This window comes from Staurois parvus, unplaced genomic scaffold (genome assembly GCF_062004578.1).
Source record: "Staurois parvus isolate SC_StPar_1 unplaced genomic scaffold, SC_StPar_1.0 ptg000018l, whole genome shotgun sequence".
Taxonomy (NCBI): domain Eukaryota; kingdom Metazoa; phylum Chordata; class Amphibia; order Anura; family Ranidae; genus Staurois; species Staurois parvus.
This window is the reverse complement of record NW_028317814.1, coordinates 24959828-24985287: the sequence shown is the minus strand read 5'-3', so window position 1 is coordinate 24985287 and position 25460 is coordinate 24959828. Positions and strand designations below refer to the sequence as shown.

Genomic DNA, 25460 nt, shown 5'->3' with positions numbered 1-25460 from the left:
TTTTTGTTTTTTGTTTGCTAGATCTGTCATTAAAAATGTTTCCATTGGTTTTGAATTCAGGTAAGGAGAGCTCTGTGTCCTGATATCTGTGTATTAAGAGGAGAGGAGAGCTCTGTGTACTGATGTCTGTGCATTAGGAGGAGAGGAGAGCTCTGTGTACTGATGTCTGTGTATTAGGAGGAGAGGAGAGCTCTGTGTACTGATGTCTGTGTATTAGGAGGAGAGGAGAGCTCTGTGTACTGATGTCTGTGTATTAGGAGGAGAGGAGAGCTCTGTGTACTGATGTCTGTGTATTAGGAGGAGAGGAGAGATCTGTGTCCTGATGTCTGTGTATTAGGAGGAGAGGAGAGCTCTGTGTACTGATGTCTGTGTATTAGGAGGAGAGGAGAGCTCTGTGTACTGATGTGTGTGTATTAGGAGGAGAGCTCTGTGTACTGATGTCTGTGTATTAGGAGAAGAGGAGAGATCTGCGTCCTGATGTCTGTGTATTAGGAAAAGAGAGCTTTGCGTCCTGTTGTCTGTGTATTAGGAGGAGAGGAGAGCTTTGCGTCCTGATGTCTGTGTATTAGGAGGAGAGGAGAGCTCTGTGTCCTGATGTCTGTGTATTAGGAGGAGAGGAGAGCTTTGCGTCCTGATGTCTGTTTATTAGGAGGAGAGGAGAGCTCTGCATCCTGATGTCTGTGTATTAGGAGAGGCGAGCTCTGTGTCCTGATGTCTGTGTATTAGGAGAAGAGAGCTCTGTGTCCTGATGTCTGTGTATTAGTGGGAGAGGAGAGCTCTGTGTCCCGATGTCTGTGTATTAGGAGGAGAGGAGAGCTCTGTGTCCTGATGTCTGTGTATTAGGAGGAGAGGAGAGCTCTGTGTCCTGATATCTGTGTATTAGGGGGAGAGGAGAGCTCTGTGTCCTGATGTCTGTGTATTAGGAGGAGAGGAGAGCTCTGTGTCCTTGTGTCTGTGTATTAGGAGAGGAAAGCTCTGTGTCCTGGTGTTTGTGTATTAGGAGGAGAGGAGAGCTCTGCGTCCTGGTGTTTGTGTATTAGGAGGAGAGCTCTGTGTCCTGGTGTTTGTGTATTAGGAGGAGAGGAGAGCTCTGCGTCCTGATGTCTGTGTATTAGGAGAGGAGAGCTCTGTGTCCTGATGTCTGTGTATTAGGAGAGGAGAGGAGAGCTCTGTGTCCTGATATCTGTGTATTACGAGAGGAGAGGAGAGCTCTGTGTCCTGGTGTCTGTGTATTAGGAGGAGAGGAAAGCTATGTGTCCTGATGTCTCTGTATGAGGAGGAGAGGAGATCTCTGTGTATTAGGAGGCGAGGAGAGCTATGTGTCCTGATGTCTGTGTATTAGGAGGAGAGGAGAGCTCTGTGTCCTTATGTCTGTGTATTAGGAGGAGAGGAGAGCTCTGTGTCCTGATGTCTGTGTATTAGGAGGAGAGGAGAGCTCTGTGTCCTGATGTCTGTGTATTAGGAGGAGAGCTCTGTGTCCTGATGTCTGTGTATTAGGAGGAGAGGAGAGCTCTGTGTCCTGGTGTCTGTGTATGAGGAGGAGAGGAGAGCTCTGTGTCCTGGTGTCTGTGTATTAGGAGGAGAGGAGAGCTCTGTGTCCTGGTGTCTGTGTATGAGGAGGAGAGGAGAGCTCTGTGTCCTGGTGTCTGTGTATTAGGAGGAGAGGAGAGCTCTGTGTCCTGATGTCTGTGTATTAGGAGGAGAGGAGATCTCTGTGTCCTGATGTCTGTGTATGAGGAGGAGAGGAGAGCTCTGTGTCCTGGTGTCTGTGTATTAGGAGGAGAGGAGAGCTCTGTGTCCTGGTGTCTGTGTATGAGGAGGAGAGGAGATCTCTGTGTATTAGGAGGAGAGGAGATCTCTATGTATTAGTAGGAGAGGAGATCTCTGTGTATTAGGAGGAGAGGAGATCTCTGTGTATTAGGAGGAGAGGAGATCTCTGTGTATTAGGAGGAGAGGAGATCTCTATGTATTAGTAGGAGAGGAGTTCTCAGTTCTCTGGCCTTCTAGGCTGAATGAGAGAGGTTACTTGGTTCCCACATCCATGTTAAACAGTTTGGATAGGCTCATTTCTCCTGCCCGGTGTCCCCGGATGTCAGAAAATCAGAACAGTGACTACAGCTTGACTGGGTGCTGTCGCTGTTCGGCCGACAATTTTCCACGTGGCTACTTGGATTTTTCTATTGAAATCTGTGGACCCAGGCAGTGCCGGCATGGCCACTTGCAGTTAGAATTTAGGCCAAAATTCTAACAATGTATGTCCAGCTGAAGGAACAGGCCAGGTATCTTCCTGGGTCTACACGTAGCCTGCTACTTTCTGCTCTCATTGCTTTCCTATTAAAGAGCTAAAGAGCACAATGGGGCCAATGCAAAGGATGTGGACTACACATGGACCATACGGATCCTGGGAACCAGAACCAACTGTGCATGTGAGCATAGAGGAGTACCTGCACTGTCACATAGCAAAGAGTTTCAACTTAGCAGTGAAAAAAAAATAATTTAGACATATGCTTAAGGCTGGGTTCACATTAATGCGGTGCGGTACATCGCATGTGATTCGCACAGGAAGCGCACCGCATTCTTGTGCAAATCACATGAGATTTGTGTGCGGTGCGATCGGAGCCATACATTTTGTATGCCTCAAATTGCACCTCACCCGCACCAAAAATGCGCAGGACCCTTTTCTGGGTCCACACTAGAATCGGATCGCATGAGTATTCACACCTATGCGATCCGATTCTGCACATCGCACTGCGTTTGGCGGACCGATGTCGGGGTGTTGTTAACATACAGACCCACATTGGTTCTCATGAACGGGTTGCGATTCTGATGCGGTGCGGAATTCGCACAGAAAACGCTGCAAATTCCTCACCGTATCAAGGTGAACCCAGGCTAAAGGGAACCAAATCATAAAACACTTCACAAGAATTCATTGAGCCTACGGCAGCAACGCTAAATCATATTTTTATAATTCTGTTCCCTTCCACTAAATTGTGACCTTACCTACAGCCTAGGCAAAACTTTACATGGCCTCTGGAAATTTGTAGGTGTTTTACTTCAGAAAGTATTGTTTTCAGTCAGTCAGATTCTGTTTTTGACAAGTTTGTGGTGAAAGAGGAGGAGTACCAGGGCAAAACACTGTGCAGCACTGCTAAGGAGGAAGCAGAGGCTGCATATGTAATGCAGCAATTGTATACAAATAGAAAGAATAATGGTTTTATATTTGAATTAACACACATTGTAAATCGCCTTTATTTAGCTACTACGCTGACTCACCAGTAAAGCCCCGAGGATAACCTGGTATTTCTGGGTATATATGGCATAAATAAACATTCCTCTAATTGGAAAAAGTGGGAGGACTGTGGAGGACATGTGAACAAGAAGTATTTTAAACAAGGGGTGTAATTAGAAATCAAAGGGGCAGCACAGTGGCTAAATGGTAAGTACTTCCGCCTGGCAGGTCTAGCGTCGTTGGTTCCAATTCCAACCACGGCACCACCTGCCTGGAGTTTGCATGTTCTCCCTGTGCCTGCGTGGGTTTCTTCCGGGTACTCCGGTTTCCTCCCACACTCCAAAGACATGCTGGCAGGTTAATTGGCTCCTGTCTAAATTGGCCCTCGTATGTATGAATGTGAGCTAGGGACCTTAGATTTTACACCCCTTGAGGGTTAGGGACTGATGTGAATGTACAATATATATGTAAAGCGCTGTGTAAATTGACGGCGCTATATAAGTACCTGAAATAAATAAATAGCTGAGAGCAGGATAGGCTTCCCTGAAGAGAGGCTTTCAGAGATCGCCTAAAAGTGAGCAGAGTAGGCGATAGTCTGATAAATTGGGTTTCCTCTGGGTACGCCGGTTTCCTCCCACACTCCAAAGACATGCTGGCAGGTTAATTGGCTCCTGCCTAAATTGGCCCTCGTAGGTATGAATGTGAGTTAGGGACCTTAGATTTTACACCCCTTAGGGACTGATGTGAATGTACAATATATATGTAAAGCACTACGTAAATTGACAGCTCTATATAAGTACCTGAAATAAATCAATCAAAGGTCTCTGTAGCAAAGGTTCCGTGGAGCCCCTCCAAATAGAAATTTTTTTTTATCAGTCACAAATTTGTTCTTCTGATGCTCCCTTGTGACAAATCAGAGCAGGAAGTATGTCACCAGGACACCAAGGATCTCCAGAAACGGTCCAAAGCTCTATTCAGGTCTGATGAAGAGGTCCTGCAAGGCTCCGAAACATTGATTGCTGAACAAAGCTTTGGACCCATTCTGGAGATACTTGGTGTGCTGGTGACATACTTTCTGCTTTGAATGTCTACAGTGTCCAGCTGGTGGGCGCTGACATCCTCAGCCATTTTTTAGGAACGTGTGCTTTGGGAATATTGGGGTGGACCAGGGGCGGACTGACAACTCATGGGGCCCCCAGGCAATAGGGGATCATGGGGCCCCTGTGTCCTTGCCCAAACTAATAAAAACCTATGATATAGGTACCAGGGGCATCTCATGTGGCCCCCTACTGACCCCGGGCCCTCGGGCAGTGCCCGAGTTTCCAAATGGTCAGTCCGCCCCTGGTTTGGACTTATGACAAATCAGCTCACACTGTACAGTAGAACGGAGGCATGGACCTCTTTATAAAACCACATAACATCCCGTTCCATGGTTTCGTATCTTTCTTCGTTTGAGTGGTCCCGATCTTGCAGGTCTCCCTTTTTTATGTGTGTTTTTCAGAATGTATCTCCTTGCTTTTGTGTGGCCTATGTTACATCTGGAGGAACCCACACAAGCACAGGGAGAACATGCAAACGCTAGAAGATAGTGTTCTGCTGGGTTTCGAGCTGAAGACCCCAGTTGTTCCAAGGCAGAAGTTCTAATGACCAAGCCACTGTGCAACCCACCTTTATATTTCTCTCCACTCTTGTGTCATTTTGATTTTTTGATTATTTGCTTTGTGTCGTGATATTGACTGGCAGTGGCCATATTTATTCCATACTGTGACTGTTTTCCCAGGTAGCAACCTAGAGAAAGATTGGGGACCAAGTACCTTTAGTTCTTGGCAATGGTACAGGTGAAATGGGGGGAGCTTTCTACATATCTCAGTGTTGAAGTAAAGCTTGGCTTGATGCCACTGACCCCTTAGTGCAGTGGAATGGCAGTCAGAGTATCAAGAAAGATGCTAAATAAAATCCCTTCTGTGAGATATGAGTATTTTATTTATTTCAGGTATTTATATAGCACTGTCAATTCTATGCAGTGCTTTACATATATATATAGCACATTTACATTAGTCCCTAACCCTCAAGGGGTGTACAATTTAAGGGTCCTAACTTACATTCACACATACACTAGGCCCAATTTAGACAGGAGCCAATTAACCTACCAGCATGTCTTTAGAGTGTGGGAGGAAACCCACACAGGCACAGGGATAGCATGCAAACTCCAAGCAGGTGGTGCTGTGGTTGAGATTCAAACCAACCACCCTCGTACTGCCAGGCGGAAGTGCTAACCATTTAGCCACTGTGCTGCCTGAGTATGAGCAGTACATAGGTTGTGTGAAAAATGGCGCAAGCGACAGCGCAACCTTGTCTGGTCTGAGGAGTGGGTCCTATATCGTCATTTATAAAAGTCCCTGTAACTTGGCCTCATAGCAGTCATGGGGGTGCTACGGCTATTGTTATACCCCTGATTAGTTAGTTATGTAACGTGGACACAGCAGACTTGATACAGGCAGAAAATAATGTACTCTGGGGTTGATTTGCTAAAGGTAAAATAGACTGTGCCCTTTGCAAGTGCAGTTGCTCCAGAGCTTAGTAAATGAGGTGAAGCTTCACTTTACAAAGAGTAAAAGACCAAAGAGTGCTGAGCTACATTCATGTGTCCTTAAATGTAAACCACTTTCTAGTATCAACCGTGTTGGCAATCTTTCTCTAATTAAATGTGTAAATCAAACAAAAATATTGTATACATAAAATCAAATGAATGTATCAAATATTAGTCCAAAATTAACAAGTATGTGTGAGAGGGTTCCACCACCACTTTAACACTGCAGTCATCATAAACAATACAAAAGTCCAGAACATTTTTGAATATTATCTTGATCCAAAGTAATGCTTTCCATTCACCACTGTGAGCAATCTTCAATGAATACCACCACCAGTCACTCTCTATACCTTAATGCCTGGACCCAAAGCCAGGTCATCGTGTACTTTCCCTTTCAGGGGTTTTTAATAGTTGGTACTGCAATATGTATGAATAGTGCCGCACAGCATTAATCAGGTGGTGCTAAATACTTATTATTTATATATACTGTATATATATATAATTATGTATGTTATGCTTGATTTTAGTTAGCAATTAGAAATTTAATTAACAATATTAAAGTGGTTGTAAAGGCTGAAGGTTTTTTTTACCTTCATGCATTCTATGCATGAAGGTAAAAAACCTTCTTTGTGAAGCATCCCCCCAGCCCCCCTAATACTCACCTAAGCCCCTCCTCATCCAGTGATGTGCACTGGAGTCTCAACTATCCTGGGACTCCCTCTCCTCATTGGCTGAGACAGCAATCAATCACAGCCAGTGAGCCAATGGGAAGAGGGGTGGCGGGGCTGAGCCACAGCTCTGTGTGTGAATGTACACACAGAGCAAGCTGCTTGCTGTGGGGGCACCACACAGGAGGGAGGGGCAAGAAACACTGGCTGGGGACCAGAGAAGAGAAGGATCAGCAGGTAAGTATAGACATGTTTTTTATTTTACATATTTAAGGCTTTAGAATCACTTTAAGGCTCCATGTACACGGGACACTTCTGAATGATGGAAACTGACTGCTGGAAAATGTAGGTTAAAAAACGTCTGTTTAGCCACGTTTGCATAATGCGTTTATGTGTGTTTGCGTTTAGAAGTGTTTTTTAAACATAAGCACAAGAGAACCTCCCAAATGCCCAGAATGCACTGAAAACTGGTAAATTATTAACTATTTCAGACTGTTTCAGAGAAAGACCGAGTAGAAGCAGAGACAGCAGTATGTGTTGACATTGGCTAGGTGCGAGTTGCTCATTAACATTTCTTTTGTTTCCAAGGGTGGGAAAGGTGTCTGGTGGAGGGAGTCATTAAGGCCACCTGGCAGGGGGTCTTCATGAGGAATTTGAGGTGTGAATGGTCATTAACATATCTTTTGTTTCCAAGGGTGGGAGAGGTCTGAGGTGTGAATTGGTCATTACAATGTGTGACAAGCTTGGTAGGAACATCCTGTGTTCAGTGTTTTGTCCATCTAAGTACCTTGAAAACGCTTTGCATGCATTGTTCATGATGAAAAAGGGCTCTGGACAGAGTTAAAAAAAAATTTTTCAAACACAAACGCTTATAAATGCAATTTGCACCATTTAGCCACATTTACAAGTGTTTTGCATTTGAAACGCTGATAAAATCAACTGCTGAACACAAGTTTTCTGCGTCAAAAAAACGACTGTAAACTCAAATGACTGTAAATGAAGATGTGTACATGGACACATAGGAAAACATTAGGGAGAGTTCAGGGGCTGCTGAAAAAAATGCTGACCAGCTCCTAAATGTGAGTTTATCAGCTGCAGTGTACGTGAGCCCTAAGTAAATTTAGTAGTCATGTTGGTAAAGTGAAGGATAAGATTAGCATTCCTGTGGATAATGTTGGTGGAATATTGCTGTAACTTCTCTCCAACAAAACGGCTTCTGGTATAGATATGCTGGCCACTCGTGGCCGGTCTTCAGTAAACTGGTGGTGGTAAATGTTGTTTTCACATCTCTATAGTAACAATTGGCCCTCTGTATAAATATGGCTTGTTGTACACCAGCCTTTTAACCCGTGAGGAAGTCACATGATCGACAAAACGCGTAGGGCGGAGCCGCTGACATTGCTCCATTTTCTTGGAGGTATGCCACTTTCTTCAGTGCACTGATGTAGAGTGCATTTTTTAAGTTAAGTACACTAAGTTTTTAATAATAATAACATTTGGAAAGCAGAGAGCGCTATATTATCTTCTCTTTTCTGAATTTATCTGTGCCCTGGTCTGGAGAATTATGGAGGATGGCACTGGATTGTAAAGGATCTGGAAGCTGGGGTGAAGTTCAGTGCTGTGGTTTATAGAAACCCCATCTAAAGGGACAAGTGCCTATGACCTACTATATATTAGGTCTATGATCAAGGTGAGAGCATTACCTTTTGGGGTGACGTGCATTTGGTCTGAGATATATAATTTACAGCACTTGTGATACGTGGAAAAGATTGGATACTAATGCACGCTGTGGTACATGCAGACGAATCTAATATAGGTGGACAGCATATCTGTTTGATTATTTTGCTAGAAAAAGTGGAGCAAGATAAGGATCTAGCCCAGAAACTGTTCTGTTCATGTTCAACTTAGTACACATGGACAATAGTATGCAAGTTATTGTTACTGTTCAAAGAAATTAAAAGGAACACTTTAAAAACAAATGGGGAAAAATCTCATGCTGGATATCTATACTGATATGGACTGGGTAATGTGTTAGGAACGTAAGGATGCCCTGTCGTTTGATGGAAATGAAAATGATCAACCTACAGAGGACTGAATTCAAAGGCAACCCAAAAATCAAAGTGAAAAAATTATGCAGCTGGCTAGTCAATTTTGCTGAAATTTCATTGCAGCAACTCAAAATGGTACTCAGTAGTTTGTATGGTCTCCATGTGCTTGTATGCATTCCTGACAATGTCGGGGCATGCTCCTAATGAGACGACGGATGGTGTCCTGGGGTATTTCCTCCCAGATCTGGACCAGGGAATCACTGAGCTCCTGGACAGTCTGTGGTGCAACCTGGACAGTCTGTGGTGCAACCGATGGACCGAAACTTGATATCCCAGAGGTGTTCTATTGGATTTAGGTCAGGCAAACATGGGAGCCATTCAATGGTATCAATTCATTCATCCTCCAGGAACTGCCTGCATACTCTCACCACATGAGGCCGGGCATAGTCGTGCACCAGGAGGAACCCAGGACCCACTGCACCAGTGTAGGGTCTGACAATGGGTCCAAGGATTTCATCCTAATAACTAATGGCAGTCAGGGTGCCATTGTCTAGCCTGTAGAGGTCTGTGCTTCCCTCCATGGATATGCCTCCCCAGACCATCACTGACCCACCACCAAAACGGTCATGCTGAACGATGTTACAGGAAGCAGAACGTTCTCCATGGCTTCTCCAGACCCTTTCACGTCTGTCACATGTGCTCAGGTTGAACCTGCTCTCATCGGTGAAAAGCACAGGGCGCCAGTGGTGGACCTGCCAATTTTGGTGTTCAATAGCAAATGCCAATCAAGCTCTGTGGTGCCGGGCAGTGAGCACAGGGCCCACTAGAGGACATCAGACCCTCATGAAGTCTGTTTCTGATTATTTGGTCAGAGACATTCACACCAGTGGCCTGCTGGAGGTCATTTTGTAGGGCTCTGGCAGTACTCATCCTGTTCCTCCTTAAACAAAGAAGCAGATACCTGCTGATGGGGTAAGGACCTTCTACGGCCCTGTCCAGCTCTTCTAGAGTAACTGCCTGTCTCCTGGAATCTCCTCCATGCTCTTGAAACTGTGCTGGGAGACACAGCAAACCTTCTGGCAATGGCATGTATTGATGTGCCATCCTGGAAGAGTTGGACTACCTGTGCAGCCTCTGTAGAGTCCAGGTATCGCCTCATGCTACCAGTAGTGACACTGACCCTAGCCAAATGCAAAACTAGTGAAAAACAGTCAGAAAAGTTGGGGGTCATCTCATTGTTTCCCATCTAGAGCACCTGTTGTTAATTTAATTAACACCAAAGCAGCTGAAACTGATTAACAACCCCCTCTGCTACTTAACTGACCAGATCAATATCCCAGGAGTTTAATTGATTTGATGCTATACTCTGATTAAACAGCGTTCCTTTAATTGTTTTGAGCAGTGTATATTAGTACACACGGACATTTACCTGATATTGTTGATCATATGTTTAGAATTCATTTTATATATATTTAAGATATAGAGTATTCACCAATACACTATAAAGATACGGATCATTGGTACACAGATAAATATCATTGGGACATGTGGATATGTTTTTTTGTGTGTCGTTCCCCATTCTGTATATTTGAGCACAATTTATATTGCTACTGTCATTGTAGTTGTACACCTTTACACCTAAAGTGGTACATGTAGATATTTGAATAAGAACACGTGGATATTTTGTTTATTTTTCTTATTCTTTTTATATTTTAACACATTTGAAATTGCAACTGTTGTAGGGACATTTCACATTTAAAGTAGTACACATGGATATTTGAAGAGGTACACGAGCATATTTTGTTTCCAGTATATTTTCTGTTTTTCTTATATTTGAACACGTTTGAGATTGCAACTGGTACTGTGGTTGTGCATTCCACATTTAAAGTGACACGTGGATATTTGAATAGTTGCACGTGGATACTTTTTGTTTCCAAACACTGTTTACGAGAAATAGGCTCCATGCACACGGGGCGTTTTAATAGCGCTGATAGCGTTAGCTGTGTAAAGTCACGTTAAAACCATGAGTTTTTCAGCGTTTTTTAGCGTTTTTGTATTAGTGGTTTGCCGCATTTGCGTTTTTTAGAGGTTTTTTTGGTCAACAAAATCCAAAAACGCTGGTTTCCCATGATTTACCAAGTTTTTCATCGTTAGCGCGTATTTATAGCTAAAAAATCCACTAGTTCTGGGGGGGTTTTCCAGCTGAAAAACGCCCCTGCAAAAAAACGGTGATTATAGTGTATGTGTGCATGGACACATAGGATAACATGCTGGGGGGTTTCCTAACTGTAGAAAAAAAGTCAAAAGCCAAAAACAGCCGCTGTAAAAACGTCCAGTGTGTATGAGGACGTATATTCATTTTTTTAGCACATTATGAAAGTATTTAGCACTACCTGATAAGTACTGCATGGCACTATCCATACATATTGAGGTATTTTCACTTGTGGGAACACATGAGTGTATTCAGCAGCGTATAGCCTTTCAATATAATTGGTAGGTGTATGTGATTGCGCTTGGATTTGATTGATTTATTCATTGGTACTGGTCTGCAAATGTTTCCTCCAAGTATCCTCCTTCATTTGTAACACAGCTGTCAAATCGTCCAAGTAATCTTTCCTCCAGCATTACAAATCAAATGGAGTAAAATCTATATATAGTGTTTTATAGCTTCAAAATAGCATCCAAAGAAATACACCCACAATGTTGGTGCACTATAACTCAGCAGTGCACCACCTTAAAAACAGTTTGTACATATACAGGTATGGGTCCCCTCAAGAATAGGAAAGAGCATCACCATAGACTTGTATCTAGATCGCTTCTTCCTGCTGGCGTAATGACGTCATCCAGCCCCGCCCTGGCGCATTTCATCACTTCCTGTGACCTCTTCCAAAGACTTATTTACTCACTCACTTATTTACTTTACAAAAAGTACCCAATCACATGCAAGGATAATAAAAAACAGCATTTTTGCTTGCACATGATTGGATGATGGAAATCAGCAGAGCTTCCCTTTACTAAGCTCTGGAGCAACTGCACTTGCGAAGTCCACAGTCTATTTGCCTTTAGTAAATCAGCCCCAAAACGATGCTTTTCTGTTCGTTTTAGATCCACATTATATTTTTCCCTTTAACAAACCCCCCTGCTTATGAGAACTTTGAACTTTGAGAACTTTGAGAATCTGATTAATCTGCAACATTTTTTGGCTAATTCTTTGACTTTAGGAAACAAGTCTACCTTTATCTCATTACAAAACTGTTCTGTGGTGTACCATAAAGAGAAAGTCCAATATTTGGAGGATATTATAAAGTACCTATATGTTCTAATGTGTTCTTGGTAAGAACTAGAGTTACTTCTTCTCAGCCACCAATCAGCATCAGACCTATTCTACAAACTGAATCTGATTGATAGGGAAATAACTGCAACTCTAAGAACCAATCAATACATAACACATTGATACAGATTGCATAGGACAGGTCTCATATAGACAAACTGGCAAGTACAAGGGTTATCTAGAGTAGCCAATAAATTATTTTTAAATTTAAAAAAAATAAATCCTAATCTAAATGAAAAAATATTTTTTAGTGACACTATGCTGCTGAAATATTGTATCTACGCTTGCCTTACACAGGGCTGTGTCTGAAGACCACAAGACTTTATAGACATGGGATAGTTTTAGTCGGTTGGATTACTGATACGTCTTTGTATTTTAACTGCTGTTCTTCAGTAAACATTAACAAGAGAACATTACCAAAAGGTAAAAATTGACTAACGTGCAGAAAAAGGGGTATACACACCTTACACTCTAAGTCCTTGTATGGTGGAGCTGAGTGTTTATGAGCATGTCTGTGATGAAGCAAACTCGCATTTTCACCATTGTATGGTTACAATGGAAAATGTGAGATGCTCTGTGTGGTGGACATGCCAATGTGAGATTTTGTGTATGGTGGTCCTGGACAGTTGAGGTCATGTAAATGGTGGAACTGGGATTTTTGGGTCTTCTGTAGAGTGAAGCAAGAATGTGAGGTCTTGTGTATGGTGGCAGGGGGCATTTGAGCTTACACCTGCGTATAGTGAATAATGAAAACCTTGGGTATGGTGAAGCTGGAAACATGAGGCTCCCTGCATGGTAGTCTGGAGACATTAGGCCCTGTGTATGGTGGATTGAAGTCTTGTGGCCCTGTGTAAGGTCGAACTGGGAACCTGAAGCCCTTTAGTACAATGGACACATGAAGCTCTGTGGACCAGACCTTTAAAGCATTGTGTATGTGAGGTGGACCCCATTGGCCTTCATCACAGAGCATGTCTGTGATGAAGCAAACTCGCATTTTCACCATTGTATGGTTACAATGGAAAATGTGAGATGCTCTGTGTGGTGGACATGCCAATGTGAGGTTTTGTGTATGGTGGTCCTGGACAGTTGAGGTCATGTAAATGGTGGAACTGGGATTTTTTGGTCTTCTGTAGAGTGAAGCAGGAATGTGAGGTCTTGTGTATGGTGGCAGGGGGCATTTGAGCTTACACCTGTGTATAGTGAATAATGAAAACCTTGGGTATGATGAAGCTGGAAACATGAGGCTCCCTGCATGTAGTCTGGAGACATTAGGCCCTGTGTATGGTGGATTGAAGTCTTGTGGCCCTGTATAAGGTCGAACTGGGAACCTGAAGCCCTTTAGTACAATGGACACATGAAGCTCTGTGGACCAGACCTTTAAAGCATTGTGTATGTGAAGTGGACCCCTTTGGCCTATGTATGGTGGACTGAACCCATGAAGCCCTGTGTATGGCAGACTGGTCACATGGGGCCCAGTGAATGGTGGACTGGACCTTTGATACCCTGTGCTTGGGGACAGCACCCTTGAGGCTCTCTGTATGGTGGACAGCACCCTTGAGGCCTGTGTATTTTGGAGTGGACCTGTGAAGCCCTGTGTTTTGTGGACTGGTTACATGGGGCCCAATGTATGGTGGACCGGACCATTAAAGCATTTTGTATGTGAAGTGGACCCCTGAGGCCTGTGTATGGTGGACTGAACCCATGAAGCCTTATATATGGTCACAGACTGGTCACATGTCGCCCAGTGTATGGTGGACCAGACCTTTGAGACCCTGTGTTTTGTGGACTGCATCCTTGAGGCTCTGTGTATGGTGGACAGCACACTTGAGGCCTTTGTATTTTGGAGTGGACCCATGAAGCCCTGTGTTTGGTGGACTGAAACCTTGAGGCCCTGAGTATGATGGAACAAACCCTTAAAGCCCTGTGTGTGGTGGGCAGTATTCTTAAGGCCCTGTGTAAGGTGGAACTAGGAACCTGAGCTCTTCTGTGAGGTAGACCTAATAATGTTTGCCCTTATGTATGGTCAAACTAGGAACATAAGGAATGCTGTAAGCTGGAGCCAGGAATGTGAGGTCCTTCGTATGGTTAAGCAAAACAGTGTAGAACCTTTGTATAGTGGAGATGGCAGTAAGATGCCATATAATTGTTTTATTGGCAGTTCTATGGAAGAATAAGGTCTTTTGAATGTAGACTGGCATGTGATGCCATGTGTATATAGGTGGCATTATTGATGTAATGATTGTATTTCAGGTTGATCATGTTGAGCATGTTGACACAGGGATAGCACAGTGAGCAGAGGGATGACCTCATCAGTCTGATGCTGCTTGTTCACTGTTCAATCACAGACTGGGGGTTGGGAGTTGACCTGGATGTACTGCTTGACTGCAATAGAGACAAGACAGGTCACCAACCTGGCTCTGCAGTCTGACAGAGCTGTGTAAATATCAAGACTGGCTGGAATCATCTGGCAGGGAAAACAACTCCCTTATAAAATTTGTATTTTTTTATTGTTTGCCCAGACAGCTAAAGTACAACTGCCATGAGAGAAAAAAAGTATGTGGGCTGCCTTAGCTGGCAAATGCTAGTTGCCTGGCTGTGCTTGCCTTTAATAATTTTGAGTATCTGATCAGGAACAATCATACAGCAAATGAAGGTCAGGATAAAGTCAGATTTTCACTTGTTTAGGGTAAGTGACTCAGAAAGTGGGAAGCCAGCAAATGAAAGTCAGCAAGGAATGGCGTGCATATCTTCTAATGACAGGTATATGTTAAGGCAGACCTCCTCTGATGGTAAAAGTACTTTATGAAATGATACTTTTCTAGCCCCAATGTGATGATTCAGAGCTGTGAAATTCTTCTCCTGCTGCAGTGGCTTGGCTTTGCAGGAGGACTCCTCCCAAGACATGGTGGGGGCCAACATCTGCAGTGGCTGGGAGAAGAGCAGCAATGGTGTAAATCACAAGAGACATTCTGAAGACCTTGACATCAAACAATGGGCCTGTATAATAAAGCCCTCACCCAGCCAAAATTTGGAGTACTATATGGAGTTCTTCTTTAAAGCAAATCTAAACCCAAACTGCATAACATTTTAGTTTGCTAAAGCACTGTTTTTACTAAACAACTGCCATGGATTTTTCTTTTTCTTTTAGAAAACTGTTTTCACCTTTTTTCATAATTTTTTGCATTTTACATTTCTGTTTGTTCCCTTCAGACTTTTTCAGCCATGTCCTGCCTACATGTACTTGCTCAAGTGCTGGCTGGCCATCATTGCTCTGGACTAAGTTCCCGATGGTGACAACAGCAGGCCACACCTGCGCCATAAGCGCCCACATGGATGCTTTTATTCACCAATGGAAGTGCATGTGACAAGGTGACAACCCAGGAACTCAAGTACAGATTGTTGTCACCCTATAACAGAAAAGGCAAGATCCCTGGCAGGATCACCAGTTTTTTATTTTATTATAAGAACACCAGTTATTATTTTAATGGCTTAAAATGTAAAACAATTAAAACATCTGCTGCAATTACATTAATATGTTTGATCTTCTATGACATTTATGTGATTGGGTTTAGATCTACTTTTAGTACAAATAGGGGCATTGCTTATATTGTTTAATTAGAGATTGCCGGGGCCTTCATTTTATACCATAACAGACACACAGGGCCTGTAGCTGCCGCTCGGGCCCTTCCTGAAACTGTTGTCATGGCAACCATTGGTTGATCTCCTGCGCAGTGTGTGTAGGCTAGGTGAGATTCTCTGGTCTGAAGTGGCAGTTCTTAGGTGCCACTTCTCAAGCTTTGCAATACACTTGCATACCTACTCTATGTACTTCACTTCTTAAAAGAGAAGCTGGTCACATTTCTTGATCCATCACGTATCCCAATAGTAAGGATTTCTCTTCCTTTCAGGACAGTGGCCAGAGCCATTCAAAGCATTCCTTTATGTTCGGGGTCTCCAAACTGCAGCCCACAGGACACATCTGGCCCATTACAGGATTTTATCCAGCCCACAGCTAGAGTCAGAGGCGTATCCACAACGTGCACAGATTGAGTACTAAGGTCATCAGAGGCTTCCTGTGGTCTCCACTTTAACCCCTATCATGTAAGGGGGCACTCTGAAGGACACTCTGATGGCAGAGGGACTCTGATGTGGACCCAGATATAAGGAGAGAATCTTATGGGGACCTTTTTGTAAGGGTGGACTCTGATGTAAGAAGGGCTCTGGTGGGGATTTCTTTCGGACCTTGAATATTTGTAAAATATACAATGGGGCTCTCAAACTGAAAAGTTGTATGCCCCATACAGCCAAATGCACATTGCTGGTGTGTAATAAAAATATAGCCGAATATTATAGAGCCATTTATTCCAAACTGCCTACAGCTGCCCCTAATTTATATTTTTTAAATTTTCCTGTGCAATGAACTTGAGCAAGGTAGTTGTGCGTAAAAAAAAGGTAAGGTAAAAATCCTGAAACAAATGCACTAGGGCTCTATGGCCCTCCTCCAATGAGAGAGAGCCTTTCAGAGCCTCCCTGGGGCCAGGGCTCCTGACAGGGGCAGAGTGCTTTTCCCCACCTGGGTCCAAACCTCAGTAGACCTCACTTCATAGGGCCCAGCCAAAGCTCGTTCAATAGGTACCGGGGAGCCAAGTACTAAGACCAGGCAGGGCATTTTAAAAATTGCTACATGCTAGTCAAAAGGTTGGCCCAAGGAGGCACTGTTTAGGAGGAAGCTTTGGGTGCCATTACTTTGTGCCACTGGTTCACACTGGGGGTCACCACTGCCATAGTGATAGCTATGGCATCCCTTTGGAATGCCACTCCCAGGAAGCACGGCATCAGAGCTGTCTGCCTTTCCAGTCCCTGTCCAGACCTCGGTGAACTTGCTTGAATCAGGAGACACTTGGTCCCTTAATCTCCTACTTTATAAAGCACTTCTATCCCCCTTGAGGGCCTATAGGTTCCTTGTCCTACAGGGATTGTCCCTCAGGACCTGCCTCAGTTACGACAGGAATAACAACTTACTTCCTCTGAAACTAATAAAAATGGATACTACACTAGATCTTTCCCAAAAGACTGAGAAGAAATGACAAATAGCTATTATCAGTGCAGTATGTGGAAACCATGAGTAGGTCTTCAGACCCATTAAGGCAGTTTCATAAGACAGGTTATGGTGAGAAGTTGCTAAAGGAATCAAAAAGCCCTCACATCTGTGCATAGCACCGTAAAGCCTTCCACATGTCTCATTCCGTCACATATCCCAAAAATAAGAGGATTATTCCTCCATTCAAGAGAGCACTTGGGTTATTTTGCTTAGGGGGCCCATACATCGGCAAGGTCTCTGCCTGTCCTCACTTGAACTGCATGCTTCTGGGCTTTAAAGTGGTCTTCCACTTCGACTCAACCCATGACTATTGTTGGTCAAACAGTGCCTGTGTCCAATCAGCTACAGGCACTGTTCAGGAATCCCGACAGCTGTAGGTGCTGGCTGGCACTGCAGACTTGTCCATCTATCTGTTTAGCATGTGTAGCACTACCCCCTTGGAAGTCTCTGAATTTTGGGTCCCCCTATAGTCCTGCACAGCTAGGCAAAATGCATTTTCTTCAGACCTTGCACACAGGAGACAGTAAACAGTCCTTGAGCTTGTTTTGGTGAATTTTATTTTGGGGTAATAAACTTGGATGGGTTTGAAGAGGTGTATGGGATGCCCAAGGGAACTGTGAACTGAGGACAAACTCCTTAGCAACTATGTACAAGTCCATAGTTGAGCTCTCCAGGTGTACCACCTCAGACCCCAGATGAATTCTCTTCACCCAGATGCCTGAAGGAATACCTGGGCAAGGGAACCCAGAATCTGCCACTTTTAAATCCGCAGTCCCAGATGGGGGCTAGTCAGGTTTCTGTGGTATTACTTAGTCCTCTCCTGCAAGCTTGTGGGTTGGTTGCTGCCTTCAGGCATTATGCTGGGCTGGCTCCTTCCCTGCTTCCCAGGCTGTCCTCTCTCAGGGGACAGTTGAGGCTGAGAGATCCTCCCTTGCAGCTCCTGCCTGCAGGTAGACCCCTCTACTGGGCCCCCTCCCAGGCTCCACACTCCAGCCTTCACTACATCTTCCACCCCACACTACTCCCCCTGCTGAACAGGCTCAGTCACTCTTAAGGGCTGTCCTGACCCCATGCCAAGCCTTCTGCCTGGGGATTGGACAGAATCCCTCAACTGTGTAGACAATCTCCTCCTCACTCGCCGCCCACTGAGCTCTAGAGACTTCTCCAAGTCTTTAGATCAGGGGGAGGTATCAGAGAGCCGATCTGCAGAGCCTCTCATCCCAGACCCGAATTTCACCCCTCTGACTATCACCCAGTCTAACTGAAAAAATAATTAGCTAGCTCCCCCTACCTAACTAAAAGGGTGGTACACGTGGAAGGGGTGACCCAAATGATTTCTCATTCAGCCTACAAGCTTTACAGTGCATGGTTACTAAAAGTGATGCGCAAAGTAGAGGGAGGAATCCTCCCAGCTGTGCTATTGTATTCTGACAGCAGGGACTCCTCCGCTGTCAGAAAACACTGATCAGTGCTGCAACTGCTGATCAAATGAACATTTTTCACCGATCCCATTCAACAGAAGTCAATCATTTGAACGACTTCTATTGAGTGGGAACAATCACGGATGAACTAGATGAATTTCGAACAATCTATGGCTAGTTTAACCACTTGCCCTCCAGAGGATTTACCCCCCTCCCTGACCAGGCCATTTTTTGCGATATGACGCTGCGTTACTTTAACTGATAATTGCGCGGTCACGCAATGCTGTGCATAAATGAAATTAATGTAATTTTTTCCCACAAATAGAGCTTTATTTCAGTGGCATTTGATCACCTCTGCATTTTTTGTTTTTTTTTGCTCTATAAACAAAAAGAGACCTACAATTCTGAAAAAGAACAATATTTTTGACTTTTTGCTATAAAATATATCCAATAAAATTTTTAAAAAAAATCTAATTTCCTCATAAATTTAGGCCAAAATGTATTCTACTACATGTCTTTGCTAAAAAGAATTCCCAATAATTGTATATTAATTGGTTTACACGAACGTTATAGCATTTACAAATGGTGGTATATATACTGGAATTTTTATTTAAATTTTCTTATACTAGTAATGGTGGCAATCAGCGACTTATAGCGGAACTGTGGGACTGCAGCAGGCATTCTGATACTGGGTGGGAACTGACTAACTGCCACTGACATCCCCAGTGACACTAACACTCCGGTTACATCAAGCCTGACTTTGAAATCGTGCGCCTTACAGTGAGGTCGCACGATTTCAAAGTCGGGGGACATGTCCATATCAGGTATGATTTGCAAGACATCTGACACAAATGTCTACGCAAATCGCACCAAAAGTAGTGCATTTACCACTTTAGAAATCGCTGCAGATCCGACCAAGTCGAAACCACACCAATATGACCGCTGTAATTGCGGGCAATAGGGTGCGACTTGGCATGTGATTTACAAGCTGCATGGCATGTAAATCGCATGCCAAGTCGCACCCAGTGCGAATGGGGTCTGATACAGTGATCAGTGCTAATAAAAAGCACTGACACTGTACTAATGGCACTTGGCAGGAAGGAGTCAACATCTGGGGCTATCAAAGGGTTAACTGTGTGCAGGGCCGTGGATAAAGAGGTACCACCAGTCCCCCCTGTACGGGGCACAGGCTAGCAGAGGGGTCAGGGCAGTTGGGTGAATCGAATGTGGGCAGGGAGGGTGATCGGCACGGCAGGAGGGCAATTACTGGAACTGATCCCCTGTTTGGCTCTCTGCAGCAGCTCTCTTCTTCCTCCCGCTGGCTTTCAGCTACTGCAGAGAGAGCTATACAAGGTATCGGTTGCTCCCCTGCCACACCAATCACCCTCACTGTGAACCATACATTTCCCAATGCTGCCCAGGCCCCCTCTATACCCCCACCCCCGCAGTGCTGCCAGCTTCTCTCCTCTCCCTCCCACAGGCGGGTGCAAGCACACAACAGGATCCTTCAGAATGGAGAGCGGAGGAAATGTCCTGTAAATATGCCACATTTACCAGCTTATTCCTTTCCTGAATTAACACAATGAGTAATTGCTACCAATCACTCACTGTGTTCATTCATAGCTGACGCCTAGTGAACTTTTTTTTTTTTTTGGGGGGGGGGGCCCTGTCAAGTTGGCTGTAAGGGGCCCCGTAGTTTCTAACAGCAGCCCTGACTGTGTGCTGCGTGTGTTGTGGTTAACTGTGTGCTGTGTTTTACTAGGGAGACATGCTGTTTTGCATCTCTCTGCTGTGCAGATACAAAGCAGCATGTCCATACTGATAGGAGACAGACCTATGTTGTTTACACACAGGTCTCTCCCCTGTCAGCTTTACTCGATGATCGCCGTGTTCCGGCCAGGAATCGCCGGCCGGGACCCGATGATTGACATCCCCAGTCGCCAATGGCCCCAACCCGGAAATGAACATCACATATATATATATATATATATATATATATATATATACGTGATTTTGCTCAGCCCTGCCGCCCAGTAACAGTACTTCTACTATAGGGTGGTGGGAAAGTGTTTAAGACTAGGCATCTAAAACTAAGAGAAACTGTTTTGGCCAGACAAACAGTTTGACAAAATGCTGGCAAAGGCACACATCTTCAGAACGTCCAAAAATTTTAATTTCCTTTTACAATGGTATGGGCATTTTTTTTTTACCCTTCCTCCATCACCCTCCACCCGACTGTAAATGATTATTTTTGGGCGGAGGTCTCCTTTTACTGATTAAACAGTTGTTTTGGAGTAAATCTTGTTAGGTTCCCTCATGACCTCAATGCCCCAGTAATAATCTGCAGCTTTCCTACTTTGTTATGGTTTCCTTTCACCAAGACTGTTTACAATGCCATGCATTTTCTATAGAGTTTCTTACCTTGTCAAAACATCAGAAACTAAAATGTAATATTACATTATTTGTTTTTTCCCATATAACCGGTGTAAATATTATGATCTGAAAATTTCAGTATATAACCTTTGGGCTCCATCTGCATGGCTGGTATTGCGCCTATAACAGGGGCGGATTGACCATTTGGAAACTTGGGCACTGCCTGAGGGCCCAGGTCAGTAGGGGGCCCCATGAGATGCCCCTGGTACCTTTTTCATAGGCTTTTTTGAGTTTGGGCAAGGACACAGGGGCCCCATGATCCCCTATTGCCCGGGGGCCCCATGAGTTGTCAGTCCGCCCCTGGCCTATAACATACAGTACGGTTGTATATTCTCTGCCGGCAGGGATAGGTGCATCTCTACATATATAAACACACATATTTGGAAATATGAGTTTCTACATATGTATTGGGCTGTATGTGCCTTAGCGCCTGAGGATTTGCATACAGCTGCTGCCTGCCATAGATTCATATAGGAACAATGGCAGAGGCTGTACATGCACCTGCACCAGACATACAGACATACAGGTAGCTGAAGTTAGAATCAATTCTTGACCAAAGTTGAGCTTGACCCCACCCCCAATATTCTTTATTAACATATAAAGCCATTTGTAACTCTGCCCCAAATTACAGCACCAATCTTGTCTCCAAATATCACCCAAACCGCCCTCACTGCTTCTCCCACGACCTCCTGCTCTCTAGCTCCCTTGTCTCCTCCTCCCATGCTCATCTCCAGGACTTCTCCAGAGCCTCCCCCATCCTCTGAAACTCTCTACCCCAATCTGTCCAACTATCACCTACTTTTAGGCGATGTCTGAAAACCCATCTCTTCAGGGAAGCCAATCCCACCTTCAGCTAGTAAAGGAAACTTCTATTCCTCCAATAAGTTCATCCCCCACAGTTATTATCTTTTGTACCACCAGCCCCTCCCTCTTAGATTGTAAGCTCCTAGGAGCAGGGCCCTCCTAACCTTCTTGTATTGAACTGTATTGTTGCTGTACTGCCTCCTTTTATATTGTAAAGCGCTGAACAAACTGTTGGCACTATATAAATCCTGTATAATAATAATAATAATGTCATTAACCGGTTCAGAGACTAGAAGGGAGGTTTGGGGTGGGAGGCATGTGGCCAAACTTATCTTAAAGCTGGCCATATACTGTGTGAATTTCACCTTGAATTTCACAAATTGCCCTCTCACCCAACATCATTGGATTGAAAAATTGAAGGAGCCTGGTGGAAAATTGTCACCTGAACCTTTGCTGCATGCAGACAGATACAGACACTGTTCAGGTATTCTGACAACTGTCAGCTGTCAGAATACAAAAGCCCAGCAAGGGGGATTTCTCTATGTGTGCTGTTTAATGAGCTTGGGGTGAATCTATCTGATTTTTTCTTACAGCCTGTGGCCTGCCTACCTTAGGGTCGGTTCACACTATAGAAACACAGTCCAGATGCATTCCGGATGCGTTTTTGCATGCGCGTTTTTGACGCGTTTCAGTGCATTTTTTATGCATTCCAGTTCATTTTTCCCCCTCTATTTTTCTTCAATTTAAATAGGGACATGTGCGTTCCAGTACAGTTCTGTGCAGAAAAAAATGCAGCATGCTCTACTTTTTTTTCTACAACCAGAACGCACTGGAACTGCAAGCACTGATGTGAACTATAACATTGACAACCATATCATCTACTTTCTGTGCGTTTTGGATGCATAAAAAAGTAACTGCATGTAGTGTGAACTGGCCCTTAAGCTGGCCATATACTAGTTGTTTTTAGAGTGAACATTCGAACAATTATTTGTATGAATATTCAGAGAAAAAGACTCATTTGGTACATTTGATGGCTTGACAAATGTTTGAAATTACATCAAATTTTGTTTGCCTTTAACATTAAATTTTGAAATGCTGAACAAAAACCATGTTCAATCGTACAAATTCATTCATTGAGAAAAATCTTTCATCCTGCTTCAGATTTTCTCATCTCTATGGTCGAAAACGATGTTGATTTGACCCCACTAATGATTAGAAACTTGAATAAGCTTTCTGAACGCGGCAAATGCCTGTGATCCCTGCCTCGGCTGTACGCTGATTTTTGGTGGTGTATGGCCTTGATTGACCTGAATTTGAATAAGATTTTAAATAAATGGAACTTCAGCTAAAACCTTTTTTTCCAGTTTTGTATAGGGTGAGGAAAGGTTAGAACCTCTGTCTGGTTTTTATTCCTGTTTGGCTGCCCACTGGGGAGATTTCCTCTGTTAGCTTGGCAGGAATTCAGAACAACCTTCGAAAATTGGGACGCTAACAATACTAAATACACTTTTTAATAGGATGGGGAAGGCTGCCCTTAGGCTTTTATGGTGTTTGTGTGTGTTTTTTCCATGTGAAGAGTATCCCTCATATCTTCTGTTGGTGACAATGGAGGGGGGATTTCATAAAGAAGCACTTAAAAAATTGACAGAAGTTCTAATCATTCCCCATTTAGCAAAAACGAATGCCTTGCATGCCATGTCAATAGATGTAACGTGTGTGTGGCCTCATTTACCCCATGACCCCATCTACTGATAGCACAGAGTTCTAGGATGCACTCTGCACATGCTCAGTTTAGTGTGTATGGCTAGAGAAGTAACAAGACTGCTATATACAGTACTTCTGATGAGAAAAGGATGTTTAGCAGTTTTTACTAAAATAATTGCATGTCCATGTTGTGTGTACTGTGGGAGACCAGATATAGTGAATGCAGGGTCCGGGGAGACCAGATATAGTGAATGCAGGGTCCGTGGAGACCAGATATAGTGAATGCAGGGTCCTGGGAGACAAGATATAGTGAATGCAGGGTCCGGGGAGATCAGATATAGTGAATGCAGGGTCCTGAGAGACCAGATATAGTGAATGCAGGGTCCTGGGAGACCAGATATAGTGAATGCAGGGTCTGGGGAGACCAGATATAGTAAATGCAGGGTCCGGGGAGACCAGATATAGTGAATGCAGGGTCTGGGGAGACCAGATATAGTAAATGCAGGGTCCGGGGAGACCAGATATAGTGAATGCAGAGTCCTGGGTTTAGTAACACTTTAATGGCACTGCAGAGTGTCATACATATCCTTGGTGCAGGTCTATACCATGGAATTGTATGATGCTGATCCAGGATGGGCAGGATCCATGGTTCCCCCCAGTATTCAGAAGAGAATGGAAGCAGCTCTGCATCTTGAGTCTGCCTTCATCTAGACCCGCTCTGCCTCCTGCCCTCTGCCATGCACGTAGAAGACACCCAAAGCAACTGAAGAAAGTAACACTTGAACTCTTGATGTGAAGTGGGGGGGGGGGGCTCTGATGTGAAAGGGAGGCACTCTAATGTGATGGGGACACTGATGTGAAGGGGAGACTCTGGTGTGATGAGGGGACAAGGAGTGGTTGCCATCATCCAGTGCAGATGTCAGTGTCCTTTAGCCCATTAAATACTGTTCAGCTGTCCTCTACTCTGCCCCTACTTTGTCATTTGTGCCTTATTTTGCCAGAACAAAGGTGACAACCCTAATTGAGACGTGCTAAAATGCCCCTGGAAGGAGCCGTAAAAAGGCAGCCAACATAAAGAAACAGGATTCAACAATTAAAATCAAATGTCTTATTTGTTTGTGCAGTTCTTTCACATGTATACAGTAATTTTTTAGCTTTACTGTCATTTTAAAATCTGCATATATTCAGTATACCACAAACCACTCGAAACTGCTGCTAAATACTATTTTATGATTGCTTGCTACGTATTGTTTCAGATCACTACTCTTACTGTTGTGTGTGTCCCCTGAAAAGATTCACCATTTCTATATACAGTTCATTGGCCTAATGGGTAGCACCTCAGCCTTTCAGCATCATGCTTCTAGATTTGAATCTTGGCTGCAGGGCTGTGGATAAGGGGGTACCACCAGCCCTACTGTATGGGGCCCTGCCAGCAAGGGGGCCCAGGCAGCTGGGTGAATCAGATGTGAGCAGGGAGATGATTGGCAAGGCAGGGGGGCAATTACAGGAACCAATCCCCTGTATGGCTGTCTCTGCAGCAGCTGAAATCCGGCTTCTTCTCCTCTCCTCTCTTTCCGGCTGGCTTTCAGCTGCTGCAGAGAGAGCCATACAGGGGGTCGGTTCCACTAATTGTGTCCCCTGCAGCCATTACCTTCCCTGTACACCACATGCTACCCCCTGCTGCCCAGGCACCCTGTATGCCCCACCCCTGCAAGGGTGCCGGCTTCCCTCCTCTCCTTCCCATTGGCAGCTGCAGGCACACAGTAGGATCCTTCAGCATCGATAATGTGGGCAGGGTCTGGTAAATATGTCATAGTTACCAACCCCTTTCCTTCCTGAATGTATACGAGTGATCGGTACTGATCACTCACTGTGTTCATTCATAACTGAAGCAAAGTAACCTGTGTTTCTAACAGCAGCCCTGCCTGGCTGCATGGAGTTTGCATGTTTCCCCGTGTTTGTGTGGGCTCACTCAAAAAGATATGCTGCTAGATTAATTGGCTCCTGTGTAATATCAGTGCTACTCAGTGGCATCCCTAGGGTTGGTGTCACCCGGTGCGATAACACTTGGTGATGCCCCCTTCGACGATCCCCGCAGAATGGATCGGATCTGCGGATTGAGCATAATGGA

General features: G+C 44.3%; 1 protein-coding gene across 6 annotated transcripts in view; it reads left to right on the top strand.

Annotated features, from left to right (window-relative positions):
* GLIS2 (GLIS family zinc finger 2) overlaps positions 1 to 25460 on the top strand; it is an 88672-nt gene that overhangs the window by 1499 nt on the left and 61713 nt on the right. The gene's annotated exons all lie outside the window — the stretch shown is intronic.